Raw genomic sequence first — 15,102 nt, 5'->3', positions numbered from 1 at the left:
GCTTTACATTAAATACGGGATATCATTGTGTCCTACAATCGTAGCACATCAGCCATTTCTAATACGTTTTCGGGACACAACTGGCCATGGAGAGACTGCCCCAACCAAAGTGGGACAGGTGGTGACCTTAATCGCTGCTCCTATGTCGGTGCGGCGCTGACATCTTGGCTGTACACCTTCTCTGAGTGTAAACACTGACGGTGCATTGCGGGACGAACGCGGTCTTATGCGTATCCTTTGCTCCTTGGACGGGTACACTTATGCCTTCGTGGCTTGTATTTGCTTCTCCGTTAATTTGGGATGGGTACTATGTTGCATACTGTACGTGCGTTTCATTCTGCACGGGACCTGGCTGCTGCCATTACTATTGTGGGCGGACCGTGGCTGTCAGCACATTAGGTTGCTCACCTCATGCCGGCTTAAACACGCCTCCAGACGCATCCTACCTGGGCTCGCTCACGTACACTACGCACGTGTCTGTGATTCCGGTGCACTCTCATTAATATGTATATGGCGCTACTGCGCCGGCTATTCACTGCACCGCCGGCGCAGGCCTTACGCCGGCCTTGCGCCGAGCTTCATGAATCCCGGGGAGACTAAAATTCAGAATTAACAGGAAAAGGCAGAAATGATCAGAGGTCTTTAAAATGACTGCTGACCTTTTTCCCCTTTCCTGTTCCGAGTCCCCCCTAGGATGCAAGTTTCACAATCATCATTCTGAAGAACAAAATAAAATAATATAAAATCAAATAACAATCACAGGCAATGAGTTTTTCAACAACAAAGAAATGAACAGGTTTGTGTAACAGAATTATTTCAGAATCTTCAGGATAACTTGCTCCACATATCCTCTCAACACATGATACAAGTCCTTGAGTGACTGGCTCAAATACTGCTAACTAAAGCAGCATAAAAGGTACCTTTCTAGACAAAATGGTCATGTTTATATTCCCCACTGTTGAGAGGAAGTCATGGGTAGCATGTAAAGAGTATATATATATATATATATATATATATATATATATATATATATATATATATATTTGTGTGTGTGTATGTATATATATATATATATATATATATATATATATATATATATATGTGTGTGTGTGTGTCTACTTCAGTTGATCTAACTTCCATCTGCCTGACATTCATTTGACTGAGACCAAATCACCAAAATTTCACTTCACCTAAAACTCATTTCACTGACAATGAGTACTGGCAATGTGTAGAGCACTGTAAGGCAATTAAAAGGTATATTTCCTTTTACCCACTGTAGTGTGACCCTGGAGTTAGAATATATAATTAGTGTGATTTTATAATCTCTGGTTTACTTTTATATTGTTTAGTAAAACCAAACTACATGGGCCCCCCACACCTACAACCCCCTAACTATATATTCTAACTCCAGGTCACACTACAGTGGGGAAAAGGACATATACCTTTTACTTGCCTTACAGTGCTCTATACACTGCCAGTACTCAATGTCAATGAAATGAGTTTTAGGTGAAGTGAAGTTTAGGTGATTTGGTCTCAGTCAAATGAATTTCAGGCAATTGGAACTTAGGTCAACTGAAGTAGATCCATATGGGTCCCCTTCACATGGTCGACATTTCAAAAAGTTCAAAGACCATATGGCCGAGACCATATGATTGACTTTTGAAATGTCGACCATTCGGAATGGACATCTCCGTACACTGCGGAATGGAAAGATTTCCATCTATTGCACTGTAGTGCAATCTCAGAGTTGGTATATTTAAGTTACGGGGGGTGGGGGACAGAGCCCCCCATGGGGGGGGCACAGGGGGCCTTGCCCACCTGCTAGCAATGTGAAGGTGGTCAACATTTTGAAAGTTGATCAGCCATATGGTTTTCGACTTTCTGAAATGTCATGTAAAGTAGACCCATATATATATATATATATATATATATATATATATATATATATATATATATATATATATATATATATATATATATATATATATATATATATATATATATATATATATATATATAAATACGACTAGCACAAAAGTGCAAACAGCTATTTAAAAACTTAAGAAACTTTTGCTACTTTAGAAGGAATATAGATGCTAGGCTATTCAATGTACTTTGGTCAGTCTTTTATTCATTTAAATCACATTTTGAGTGCTTTCATTTGTTGTAAAGTTTTTAGTCAAACTTCATCAGAAAATAACTTGACGTGAACCTAGGCTTATTATTTAACTGGTGTGTGAGTGGGGGATGGTTAAGGACTTCCCTAATCCATGAACCTAGGCTTAATGTTTGACTGGTGTGGCGAGTGGGGGATGGGTTAAGGATTCACATAATCCATTTAAGGACGCTGGAAATGCTTAGGCTTTCATTTAGACCTAGGGGTGTGTCTGCTCGCAGTTGTATCTGCCATTTTAACTCTTTAACTAATAGTAAGTTGTCTGTGTTCCAAAAGGGGGTCAGTAATCCCCTAGGGATCTGTGACTTTTTCAATTAATGCAAATTAGAATCCGGAGAACTGGGGACAGGTTCTACTAAACCTGGCTAGTGCATTGTAAGGGTCTTGCTTCCTGATGGCTCCCACATGTTCTTTTATCCGGATCCTAAGTAGTCTTGTGGTTTTCCAGTGTAGTATGGTTCACTTTGAGAGTATACTGCGATGTAAATCACATTGGGGATCTCACAGTTTAAATGGTCTTTTATGTGAGTAAACACCAGTGGGGTGGTGACATGTACCTTGGGGGTTTAAATGATAAAATCGCACCAGTAACATTTCCTACATTGGTGCATGCCTGGGTGTGCACTGAAGATGTGTGCCTGCAGCCTTTCTTTCTCATTTGAAAGTGGCTTTGAGGGAACATGCTCTTTTTGTAGCAGACATTTGGCTGCCTTCCAAGGATTAGGGCTATCTCTGGGTGCTCCACTATGAGTGCCTAGATTCTAATGAGGATGTCTTTGATACTGGTGACATCTTGAGAGATGGCAAGGGAAACCTTGGGATGGTATCCTCTGGTGCCTGAACATTGGGGTATATCTCTATCTATCTATCTATCTATCTATCTATCTATCTATCTATCTATCTATACATGATTTACAAAAATTTAACCCAAAAATCTTATTTTCTGATACTCGGCTTAAACCAGGAAAAAAGCCTTTGACACATTGAACATATTCTGCACCTCTTGAACTGATATCTGCATGTGAAACGAGTAGCACCCTTTCTACCTTCAAGGTCAAGTAGATAATTGCATAGGCATTATATTGTGCGCCAGTCAGTCTTTAGTTGCCCACTTCAATGCTGGACGGAACTTTTGAATATGACTTATTGGCTGAGATTGCATGGTCTATAGTTTGATTGTCCAGTTCTATGTCTATGTCCTTTCTCACATTCACTTTGCTGATCTTCACATGAGTAATTTATAATGTATACAATGGCTACAAAGCCTGCACTGAAATTAATGAATTTATATAATTTACAGTCTCAGTTCAAAGAGGCACAGAATATGATTGTCCTCTATTTCTTTTCCTATAGAATCCATAGTGCTACTGTCTCAAAACTTTGAAAAAAGCAGATATACAAAGTTACTTAGGAACAGGTAACACATAAGACTAAATAGCACTATTTGCTAATATGAGTTGATTATTAACAATATACCATAGTGATTGAAAATATAAAAGGATGTGATTAAAGAAATCCATGGATTAATAGGACTAACAGTGGATATCTCTAAATGAATATTAATCAATGCAAAACAAAATATAACTGTATTTAATACAAATGAGACAATGAATTACTTATAGGATCATAGGATCACAAGATCATAGGAGGTTACTAGTCTATTGGCCCTGAGGCTCTTATAACTCTAGGCAAGAGTTTAGGCCATGTTTAGACAAGTCAACACCTGATACCCCTGTCGACCAGGGACATAGATGGAATCCCAGGGGTGTATTTTCTGTTTCTCATCCAGTTATCCAGGTTGCACTTAAAAGGGCTAAAGAGGTACTCTGCTTGATGTGGAGAGGGAGTCTATTCCACAGATGAGGGGACACAAATCTGTCCCACCAACAAGTCCTGTTGATGTCACAGACCAGGTTGAGACCGTGCATGTGGGTTACTCAAGTAGAGCTTGACTTGCAGATATGCAGCAGTCCCATCAAGGAGGATTCCATGATCACCTTGTTTGCCAGACAGAGGTCACTTCTGAGGAGTCTATATGAAACTGAATAGAGGGATAGGGCTTTTAGCCCCTCTGGTATGGTAGATGTTTGAGGCCCTGGATTCTCCCAGTGATGAATCCCTGTGGTCTCTCCAGCTGCTGCATGTGCTTTGCAAAGTACATGCCGAAAGGGGCTTTGCACTCAGTAATGGGCTTTTAAGGTAAGAATACAGGGATGTTATGACCTCCTTATCCCTGGATGAGATACCCTTACTTATGAGGTAGGCCATGTAGAAAGCTTTCAGTATAAACGGAAGCTGCATGGTGGTCAAAAGTCAGGTTGCTATCAACCTGGGTGCCCAAATCCCTCACAAATGATTGGGTGCTTAGGAAGTTATTAATGTGACAATTTGTGGGGATGTCACTCTCCCCAAAGGGGATGATGATGCATTTTTTGGTATTCAGTTTGAGGTCATGTTTCTGGCACCAGTCAATTGTCTGAGTGAAAACCTCTTGCAGGATGTCCACATCACTAGAATAATTGATGACAGCACCCAGCTTGCAGTCATCTGCAAACTTGGTCAGCCATAGCCCACAGATTTTGGCCTGCACCTCAGAAAAGTATATCCCAAATAACAGAGGCCCCAGCACTGAACCCTGGGGTATGCTGCTTATTACAGGTCTACTGCTCGAGGTGGCTTCTCCTATTTTGACAAGGTGGGTCAGTGAGCCAGTTTGCTACTCATCTGGTAACATACGATTGATGCCTAGTTGAGGGAGTTTATCTATTATGCCCAAGTGTGGAATAGTGTCGAAGGCTTTGGCCAGGTCAAGTTAGGCAGTGTGCACTGTTTTTCCCTTGTCCATGGCTTTGGTGACTGTCTCAAAGAAGCTGACTAAATTTAACAGACAAAATCTCCCCTTGATTAAGCCAAACTGTGTGGGATCAAGTGTTTGTAGGTTGGCAATGTCCTTGTTAATGAGGTCCATTATAATCTGATTCGTGGCCTTGCAGATCAAGCTAGTTAGGCTGATGGGTCTATAATTTCCTGGATCGATGGATGCTCCACCTTTGTGAAAGGGATGACAGTGGCTGTCCTCCACTCAGCTGGGACAAAACCAGTACTCAAGTTTTGGTTGAATAGGGCACATAATGGTGCTGCAAGTTCCTGCCTGAGTTCCTGTAGGATGCAACCTGGGATCTTATTGGGTCCCATGGAGGCTGCATTTTTTGCCTTTGAGAGAGCAGTGATGACCTGGTCCCTAGATATAAGGGGAAGGAGCAAGTACTGGGGATGTCCTGGTTTATGGATGGGGGGGACAGAGAGGTGAAGTTTTTGCTGACTCTATCCGCCAGCAAGTTTGCTATAGCTATGGCATTTGTATACGTGGTGTCCTTGACCACCATTTCTGAACAGATCTGAGTGCTTCTTTTGAGGTTGCAGACATATGTGAAGAAGGCCTTATGATTGTCTCTAGCAGACGTGGCCAATTTGGACTCGATGTTTGCTTTGGAAGATTTTACTAGTGCTCTTATTTGCTTATTTAGGCTAAGGAAACATTGCTTCCAATTGGGCACCTGCTCCTTCTTAGTCTTGGACTGCATTTTTTTCCTTTTGTTATAGAGTTTATTTATTGCAGATGTCCACCAGACAGGTTTACATTTCCTTGCAGAGGATCATTAAGTCCTGTCGGTTATTCCTGATTCCATGCATCTATATAAATGCTAATATAGTGCTTTGGTGTAGTTTTGGATATTGGTGCCGGTTCCTACAGAGGGAGGGGGGGGGGCTTTAAAGTGGTTTATACCATCCCTCAGGAGGCTGTAATCAGCTTTGGAGAAGTTTTTATGTCTGACCCTAGATAGATGGGGTTTGGGGGAGATGGTGACTTTGAAAGTGACTGCTTTAAGGTTGGATCTTACCAGGGAGGATGATACTGTAGGGATGCTGCAGTGGTTACTCATGTTGGTTAATACCAAGTCCAAGATATTTTCACCTCTTATGGGGGTATCAGTTAGCTGTTCCAAGGTATTTGCATTGACAAAATCGAGGAATCTCTGGCCATTTGTTTTCTGGCATAAGTAATTCTTCCAATCTGTGTTTGGGTAGTTAAAGCCAACCAGGATCAGGGTAAATGGTTGAACCTTGATAAATTTGAACATGTCCAGATAGGCGGAATGGGCATCTTGAGTCAGATTTGGGGGCCGGTAGCTAGCTATGATTTGAATAGGGGTCTTGTCAATGGTTAACTGCACCTGGATTGTCTCCTGTGCATCATACTGTTTGACCAGCTGCTTGGAATCCATATTCATCATAAGCAGTCATCACCAAAGTGATGAAGAATATCTATAGGACATTTCAAATGCTCAGAAGATGTATTTTGGACTTTTGAAGAGAGAATGAGTGTAAGAACAATTACAGTAACCCATCAAGTACTAAATATTTATATGCATGTAACTTATATTCTAATGGTCAGTATTCACCTAAAAGAGCTACATATGATATAACTTTATAATTTTCTAATTAGATTTTTTTATGAAAAGACAACTACTAAAAAGTGATTTTGTACTGTGTAAATCTAAAATATATGTCCACGTGGAAATGTCATAAAAATAAAAATCAACACATAAAACCTGTAGAGATGCACCTTTACTTGTCTCACTGTAGCCTTTCACCAGTAAACTGACTCCTCATACCGGAGCTTATATTTTAAAATTCTGGTATGCAGTATTTAAAACTAATCACAACACATACAAGCACTTCAAATTTATCACATGATCTACCATTTTCACTCTCTGTAGAAATAATAACGCTTAACCTCATGCCTTTCATTTTCAGTGTAGGATTAATACTAAAAGTATATATATTCATATTCATATGGTGTAAGCAAAGAGCCCATACATCGACCTCCAAAACCTTGACCTCAAAAAGTCGGCAAACTGAACACTGACACATTAAAACACATGCACCAAAAAAGAACTTCAGTGCATGCAAAACATAACATCATTTTTTGCAGGGGGGAAATGCTCATTTGCACCCAGGAAAGTAAATAATGTGGGAAGAAATAGCCAGGGAATTGTTATGGCTAGGCTTGTATAGGCCCTAGGGCTGATAGCCTAGTACCAACCTATAAACCTATGAACCTATGAATCTATGAACAACCACCTGGTAATTATATATACTACCTCTGACATTGCACAATCCCTGGAGAAAGGGAATATTCCCCTACTCAGGGATTGTCAATCTCACACACCTGTCAGTTATCTGTATATATCGATCAAATGTAGTGAATTAAACAGACATAGACCAAACTTCCTTTCAACCAACTCAATAGAAGCCATATATGTGTGTGTGTGTGTCTGTGTGTGTCTCTCTCTCTCTCTCTCTCAATATATATATATATATATATATATATATATATATATATATATATATATATAAATTTAAATATGACTAGTTACAGTGGTAATACATAAAGTATTAATAGCCATATTTAACATATTTTTATTATAGTTTTAATGTAGTTTGAGCTGCATTGGTGTGTGTTTGTTTCATGTTGCATCTTGATGCTAATGTAGAACAGTACTCAAACTCTCTTCATTCTCCTCTAGTTAAACATTTAATAAGCTAAGTGTGTCATTGCGATTGGTAACTCAATTTTAAATTTATGTTCATGCTTCCAGATATTATATCTTTAATATTAAAATTTTAATCATTTTCAAACCTAGTTCTCAGGATCACAAGCTTCTCTAGTTGCTCGCTCTCATGCTTCCTTACCTAAATTTCGTCATGCTCTACAAATGGAAACTGGAAGAATCAAACCCAAGACTGCAGAATAAAGCCTGTTAGTACCTCATACCCTCAATCCTCTATTATAAACTACCACACAAGTGATCGTACCTTGCTTATATGATTTCATTAGTTTGATGTAAATCTGATATTCTTCTGCATTGCTGAAGTCTCCACAAAGAAGGTATTTCCTCAAATTTTATGGCCCGTGAGAACAATATGTGCACTACTTCTTGGCTTAATATATTCATTCTGATGTATGACAATAACAGCCTGGAAGACTGTAATCATGTCTCTGATCATAAGTAACTTATTATGTGCGCATGATATGCATGCAAAGAAATTTACATCAAGAGCAGAGTAAAACAATTCATCCATCTTGAGCACACATAATAATATGAGTTATTGAAGATCCAGTCATAATTCTTTGTATTGTATAAAGTTTTAATGACTGCCATGTACTACTAGCTATAGGAAAAGAGTGTAAGTGCACAAAATATTCTGCAAGCTTTGAAAGCTATGAAACTCTTAGCTATGCCATTATGCAGATGGTGGGCAGAAGTCAAGTGTTCCTCTGAAGAATTAAGGTGATTAAAATCTATGAAAGACTTTAGTTTGTCACACTTTGTTCAAAAGGGGTCTATATTAGAACACCGAAGTTTTAAAACTTCAAATGTTCTAATATCGATCCCTATTTAGCGAACATTTACAATATTGAACATGCAGAACAGCAATTTTTTTCCCAGGGAAAAAATTCCGAAACACATACACACAACACAAGCACACCAAAAAAACAGCAATCCACACACATACACTTAAAACCCTACATCTAACCCTACACTAAACTGTACATACACTACTATCTATTCACTTACCTTAACCCAAACCCTAACCCTAAGGTCCATCACTATCGCACACTCACCTCACCTGCACCCTAACCCTAACTCACCTACTCCGCCTTACCCTAACGTCCATCACAATCGCACACTTACCTGACCTGTGCCCTAACCCTAACTCACCTAACCCGTGCCCTAACCCTTACAACCACACAATCGCACACTTACCTGAACCTGACCCGTAACTTTCCACCACAGTGCTGAAAATAGCGAATTGACAAAAACGGCCAACCGAATTCTTTCCCTAGGAAAAAATTTGGTGTTCTGCAGCTTCGCTATTTTCAGCGTCCGCTGAATAGGGGTCAATATTAGAATATTCCATGCTTCAAGACTTCGATGTTCTAATATAGACACATTTAAAAGTGTGTCATAGTGAAGCATCACACAGCTTTTAAAGCTGTTTAGGTTATTTTATTGTTCTTTGCTGGCTGATAAAGGGCACTTGCAGTTTATAACCTGAGACCCATTCTTAACAGCAGTTAGAGGTGCTTAACAAATGCTTGTTAAGTACCTTTCTACCATGACAAAGGTGCTTAACAAACTTGCCTTTTTAGTTTCATAGGTTCATAGGTAGGCTATCGGCCCAAGGGCCTACGTAAGTCTAGCCAACAAGGTTCCCTGGCTTATGCAACCCAAGAAAGTTATTTTCCTGTGCCACTGTCGAGCAGAGACACAGAAGTGATCCCCGGGATATATTTCCTATTTCCCATCCACTCATCAAGATTTTTCTTGAGAAGTGCTAATGAAGAACTTTGCTTGACATAGATGGGTAGCCTGTTCCAGAGTATGGGAAGTCTCTCGGACAGGAGTCTATCCCTCCAGCATGTCCTATTTATTGTGGTGACAAGGTTTAGATCCCTAGAGCATGTAGCTCAGAGGGATTGGAATTTCTTTAGGTGTAGCATGTCCAACAGCTCTGGGTTTGACATAGCTTTATATGTTAGGCAGAGATCACCTCGGAGTAGGCAATATGCTATGGAGTAAAGCTGGAGTTTTTTGAGGCGGTCAGTGTAGGACATTTGTTTGAGGCCAATAATCCTCTTATGAGATACTTCTGTGGCCTTTCCAGCTGCTGCAGATGTCTTGTGAGGTACATTCCAAAAGGGACGTTGTACTCTATAATGGGTCTAATGAGTGTCAAGCAGAGGGGAACAATGACCTCTTTTTTCCTGGATGAGAACCCTTTTATGATGAGGTGTGCCACGTAGAAGCACTTCCTGACTACTGTGGCAATATGACTATCAAAGAAGAGACTACTGTCCTTTGGTGACTGATCAAAGAAGTTGATCAGGTTCAGGAGGCATGATCTGCCTTTCACAAACCCGAACTGGGTGGGATCCAGAGTTTGGAGGTTACCAATGTCTTTGTTTATGATTTCCATGATAATACGTTCCATGGCCTTGCAGACCAGGCTCGTCAGGCTAATAGGTCAATAGTTCCCGGGATCAGTGGTGGCTCCCCCTTTGTGGAGTGAGATAATTCTTGCTGTCTGCCATTCAGTGGGCACAAAGCCTGATATGAGGCTATTACTGAACATGGTGCTTAAGTGGGGAGCCAGTTTGTTTTGAAGTTCGTGTAAAATGGAGCCTGGGATTTTGTCCGGTCCCATGGATGCTGTGTTTTTGGCTTTAGAGAGTGCAGCTTTTACCTGCATAGTTGTGATTACAGGGACTCTGCATTCTTCTTGTATAGATATGGGCCTTTTAGGGGGTGGGAGGTTGGTAAAGTTAGCAGTGAACCTATCTGCCAGGATGTTGGCAATATCAGTTGGTTCTGTAATTTTTGTGCCTTTGTGCTGTAACTCAGAGCAGATCTGGGTGCTGCCATTGAAATTTTTGACATAGCTATAGAATGCTTTGTGGTTGTTCTTGGAATTAGTTGTGATTTTGTTTTTGTAGCTAGATTTGGAGGATCTTATAAGGGATCTCAGCTTCTTCCTGAGGCTGACCAGGGAGCTCCTCCACTCATGGGATTTTACTCTCTTTTGCAACAGTTTCTTCCTTCTATTGTACAGTTTGTTTATGGGAGGGGACCACCAGATTGGCTTCCTTTTTTTGGAGGATAGCGTATTGGTTCTGTTTGGGATAGCACGATCCATGCACTCATGTAAGTGCTTATAGAGTGCATTTGTGTAGGATTCAGCAGTTGTAACTGTATTGTCCATCTGCATGGGTGTCATGAAGTTCACCACTTCTGTCTTAAGAAGCATGAAGCTGGCTTTGGAGAATTTTTTTACTGTGGTTTCCTTAATGAGGGGTGGGGGCGGGATGTGGATATCAAGGGTGATTAGCTTATGGTCAGATCGGACCAACAAGGAGTTGACTTCAGGTGTGGAATACCGGTCACTCATGCTGGTAATGACTAGGTCTGGGATATTGTTTCCCCTGGTGGGGGTGTGGATAAGTTGATCCAAGGCATTGGAGTTTATGAATTCCAGAAAGCGTTGAGCTAAGGAGTTGGTGCACGAGTAGTTTTCCCAGTTAATGGTGGGGTAGTTGAAGTCACCCATTATTAGGGTGTTTGGTTGAACCCTAATGTTTTCCAGTACATCAAGAAAATAAGAGTGGGAATCCTGGGGCTTGGTAGGGGATCTGTAGCAAGCCACAATTTGGATTGCAGTTTTGCCCAGAGTTAGTTGGACTTGGATAACCTCGGATGCATTATGCTGAGTAACTAGCCTGGAGGTGTGGATATCCTTAATGAATATGGACACACCTCCGCCTTTGGTGTTTCTGTCCAGGTTACATGGCTGAAAAGTGTGGTATGTGTTATTGCCTGGTAGTGCAGGGGTGCTTTCTGGAGCATTGAACCAGGTCTCAGTCACTGCACAGATATCAATGTCCTCCATTTTAAGGAGTGCCTCGAGTGAGTGCATTTTGAGATTTAGACTTCTAGCATTGAGTTCATTATCCTCAGTTTTTGCTTGCCTGTTCCTGTTATGGTGGTGAATTTGTTATTTGAACCTTGCCTAAAAAAAGCACTATAGGGGCAGCAAGAGCCTTAGCCAGTATCCGGAATCATAGGGGCAACAGGTGCAGGCCATCTATTGCAAAGCATTGTGGTCTTTCGACCATGTCATCCCAAGCAGACGGATACTGGATCCCCTTAGAATGACACCATAAGCTTAGCCAATTGTTGAAGTCAATCATTTTGTCCTTGTACTGCAATATCATTCTGGGCAATGGCAGAATGCTACTCAGGGCTAGGGTCATACCTGCCTGGGCTACAAGATCGGAGAGCTCTTCCATGTCTCTTTTCATGTAGTCCAGGGAGATACATCTCAGGTCATTCACACCAACATGGACAATGACAGAGTCATATTTGTACTTGTTGTGGAGTGACCTGAGTGCGTGGGTTATGTGGCGGATCCTGGCACCCGACAGTCAGCTGACAGTAACCTTCTCCTTGTTTAGCCTGGTGAGTTGGACATCACTGTGCCTGACTATAGACTAGTGTGTTGGGTACATTGTTTTGCCTTATTGGCTGTGGTTGAGTGGCACACTGAGTCTGTGGGCTATGTCATTTGGGTTGTATTGAGGGATGGAGGTTGCTTGCGTTTCTGCTTTGGGGGTCTATGTTGCTTAGACAGATTATTATTGAGAGCCTCTGCAAATGTTTTTGTGTTACTATGTGTGGATTTTGGTGGTATAGATTTAGTGAGACTATGTGATGAGTGTGGTGTGGTGCAAATGTTTACCTTCTCCTTATGACTGTCAAGTTCAGTCTTGGTTGGAGAGAACTTTACCTCCAGTTTGGCTAGATAAGTGCATCTCTCACAGGTTGTAGTGCTGGGTGGTAGGAGGAGAGGGTTGCCTCAAGATGCCCATATTCATCAGATAGACAGGAGAGAACACTTTGAGCTGACCCTTGGACATGCCTGAATAAAAAACTATTTTCTTCTAGATAAGTGAGGAAAGTGAGTACAAGAGCTGTTTTTCTCTAAGCAAGTGAGAAAAGTAAGTACGAAAACTGTTTTCCTCCAGATAATGAGGAAGATTAAGTGCTATAGTAATTAGTAGCTTATTTAGTGCTTATAAATTCTGAACAAGTGCTGAGCATGAATAAGCAAATTTAAGTGCTAAAACTAAGAATCTGTATCTGCACTAGACAAGTTACAGAACAGAAACATGGAATGTAATGGTGCAGTTCCATGCACATTGAAGGTTTTGCTCCCCGTCTTAGTGTAAATCTGCAATGCTAGCAATTTTTCAATTAAAAATGTTCAGTCACACTTATAATGCTGCTGTTAAACTCAAAAGGCAGAGCTGGAACCTTTGCCAATAACTGCTCATTACTTTCACTGTAGACAGCTAGTGACAGATGTGTACAAGACAGACATATTTCTGGCAAAGAAAGTGCAAGTGGTTTGCTTCTTGCAGAGTGTAGAGATTTTTTGTGATGATATAGCCTATAGCAAACTTACGTCCAATCCCACTTGAAGCTTTTAAAATGTGGATGCATTCTATACTTTCTTGAGCTGGCAAACTGAAGTTCAACCTGAATAAGTTTCCTGTTGTGTGCTCTGTATAATCTTGAACAGCCTGTCTCTTTTATACTGTTAGTGGGTTTAACAGACATCACAGTAGCAATGTCATCCCTTTTTCTAACAGAATAGTACGGATTATTGACTGTGCATGTTGTCATCCATTTCTCATTCTTATAGAACTGTTGTGAGGAAATGTACAGTTTGCCTAGTTCCAAATTATGAGGTAGGATGTCTTTTAATGCATTCCATTTGTATTAATCTTAGTCTTGAGGAAAGTGTGCTAACAATAACTTAAATTTTAAAAATTTGAGTCACAGTTTGCAGCCCAAGTATTGGTCCACTTGCATCTTCCATATTTATGGCCATTAAAACTTAATTTCACTTTTAAAATACATAACACTACATATAATTGCTGCAAACAGTATTGTATGTTCTGCAATATCTGTGAAATCGTTACTGCAGGCATCCAGACAATCTACATCAGTAGCACAAGATTCTGATGAGAATGTAGTGTTGTTTCCCTGTTGCTGTCAAATATTTTCTATAAACATCAATAAATTTTATGCAACCTACTTACACCTTTCTGCTGGTAAGATATTACCTCAGGGTGTGCCCCACCAGGAGAAAAAAAGAATGTAAAAATTGCAGATAAAATATATTGAGCAGGTCATTACAAATTTGCATTCAGTATTCATTTGGCTGGAAACACATCATGGTTGTCATGTTTATAGTCTGTTTCTGTACTTGAACAAGCAAAGGCAGACCATTAAAGCGTAGGCTATCATCAATCAAAACTGTCCCTTTAGGGAAGTCTAAGTCAAGTATCTTTTTTAAAGTCTACATAGCTGAATTTACATTAATTCACATTCCTTGCTCTTTAACATTTTCAAACAGTCTGTGTTGCGTACAACCCACTTTTCATTTAGATGTTTTTAATTAGTTCCCAACTCATTTTTGTCTCTGGAAGAACAGAAATAAATTATCTTGAAGTTTCTTGAGTTTTTCAAATTCAGTTACAGTTTCCTGGTAATGAGTTTGGAAAAGTGACTGATCTGAATGTAACCTGTGTATTTTGATTCAGCCCGATGTACTATATTGACCGTAACATTTTAATTTAATCACAGTTTATGTGATAGCTATTGGTGTGCTGTTTCATGATTATTTATGATTTACACTGTGTGTGTGTGTGTGTGTGTGTGTGTGTGTGTGTGTGTGTGTGTGTGTGTGTGTGTGTGTGTGTGTAGTGCTAATGCCTGTTAGTATTCAGTTGGTCATGGCTGAAAAAGGTCCATAATGTGCCAAACACTTGCAGTAAATTAAATTTATCATAAACCTTCATGGTGCATCATATTCACGCCACAGTGAATGAATGGGAAACATTTTCTGTTACTATCCCCCTTAAATACTGCATGAAAATGAGAGTGAATATTGTTGGCACATGTTCCTCCTTGGAATTATTGCCATGTGTCAGTATCACCTCTGTTATATTGGTAAACTCTTTTCTTCTTTCATTCCTGTTCATAAGTGAGCTGACATCTGCCTTAACAACCCCATTCAGTACTAGCTGGGTAGGGGTTGGGGTACCAGTTCACAGAATTCAAAATAAATTTATCGAAGACTGGGTTGTAAAGAACATTCTGAAACTATCCCTGACAAAAAGTGTAAAAGCATATGTGTTTGTTAAAATGCCAGAATATTAAAAATTAAATAACAATGTAATTAAGTAGCAGTTAATGATGGCACATTTGGTTACAGAGCTAAAGACAGTGTTTTCT

This window comes from Protopterus annectens, chromosome 1.part1, assembly GCF_019279795.1.
Source record: "Protopterus annectens isolate FY-2018-M chromosome 1.part1, PAN1.0, whole genome shotgun sequence".
Classification (NCBI taxonomy): Eukaryota; Metazoa; Chordata; order Ceratodontiformes; family Protopteridae; genus Protopterus; species Protopterus annectens.
The sequence above is the reverse complement of the archived record's forward strand: the minus strand, read 5'-3'. Positions refer to the sequence as shown.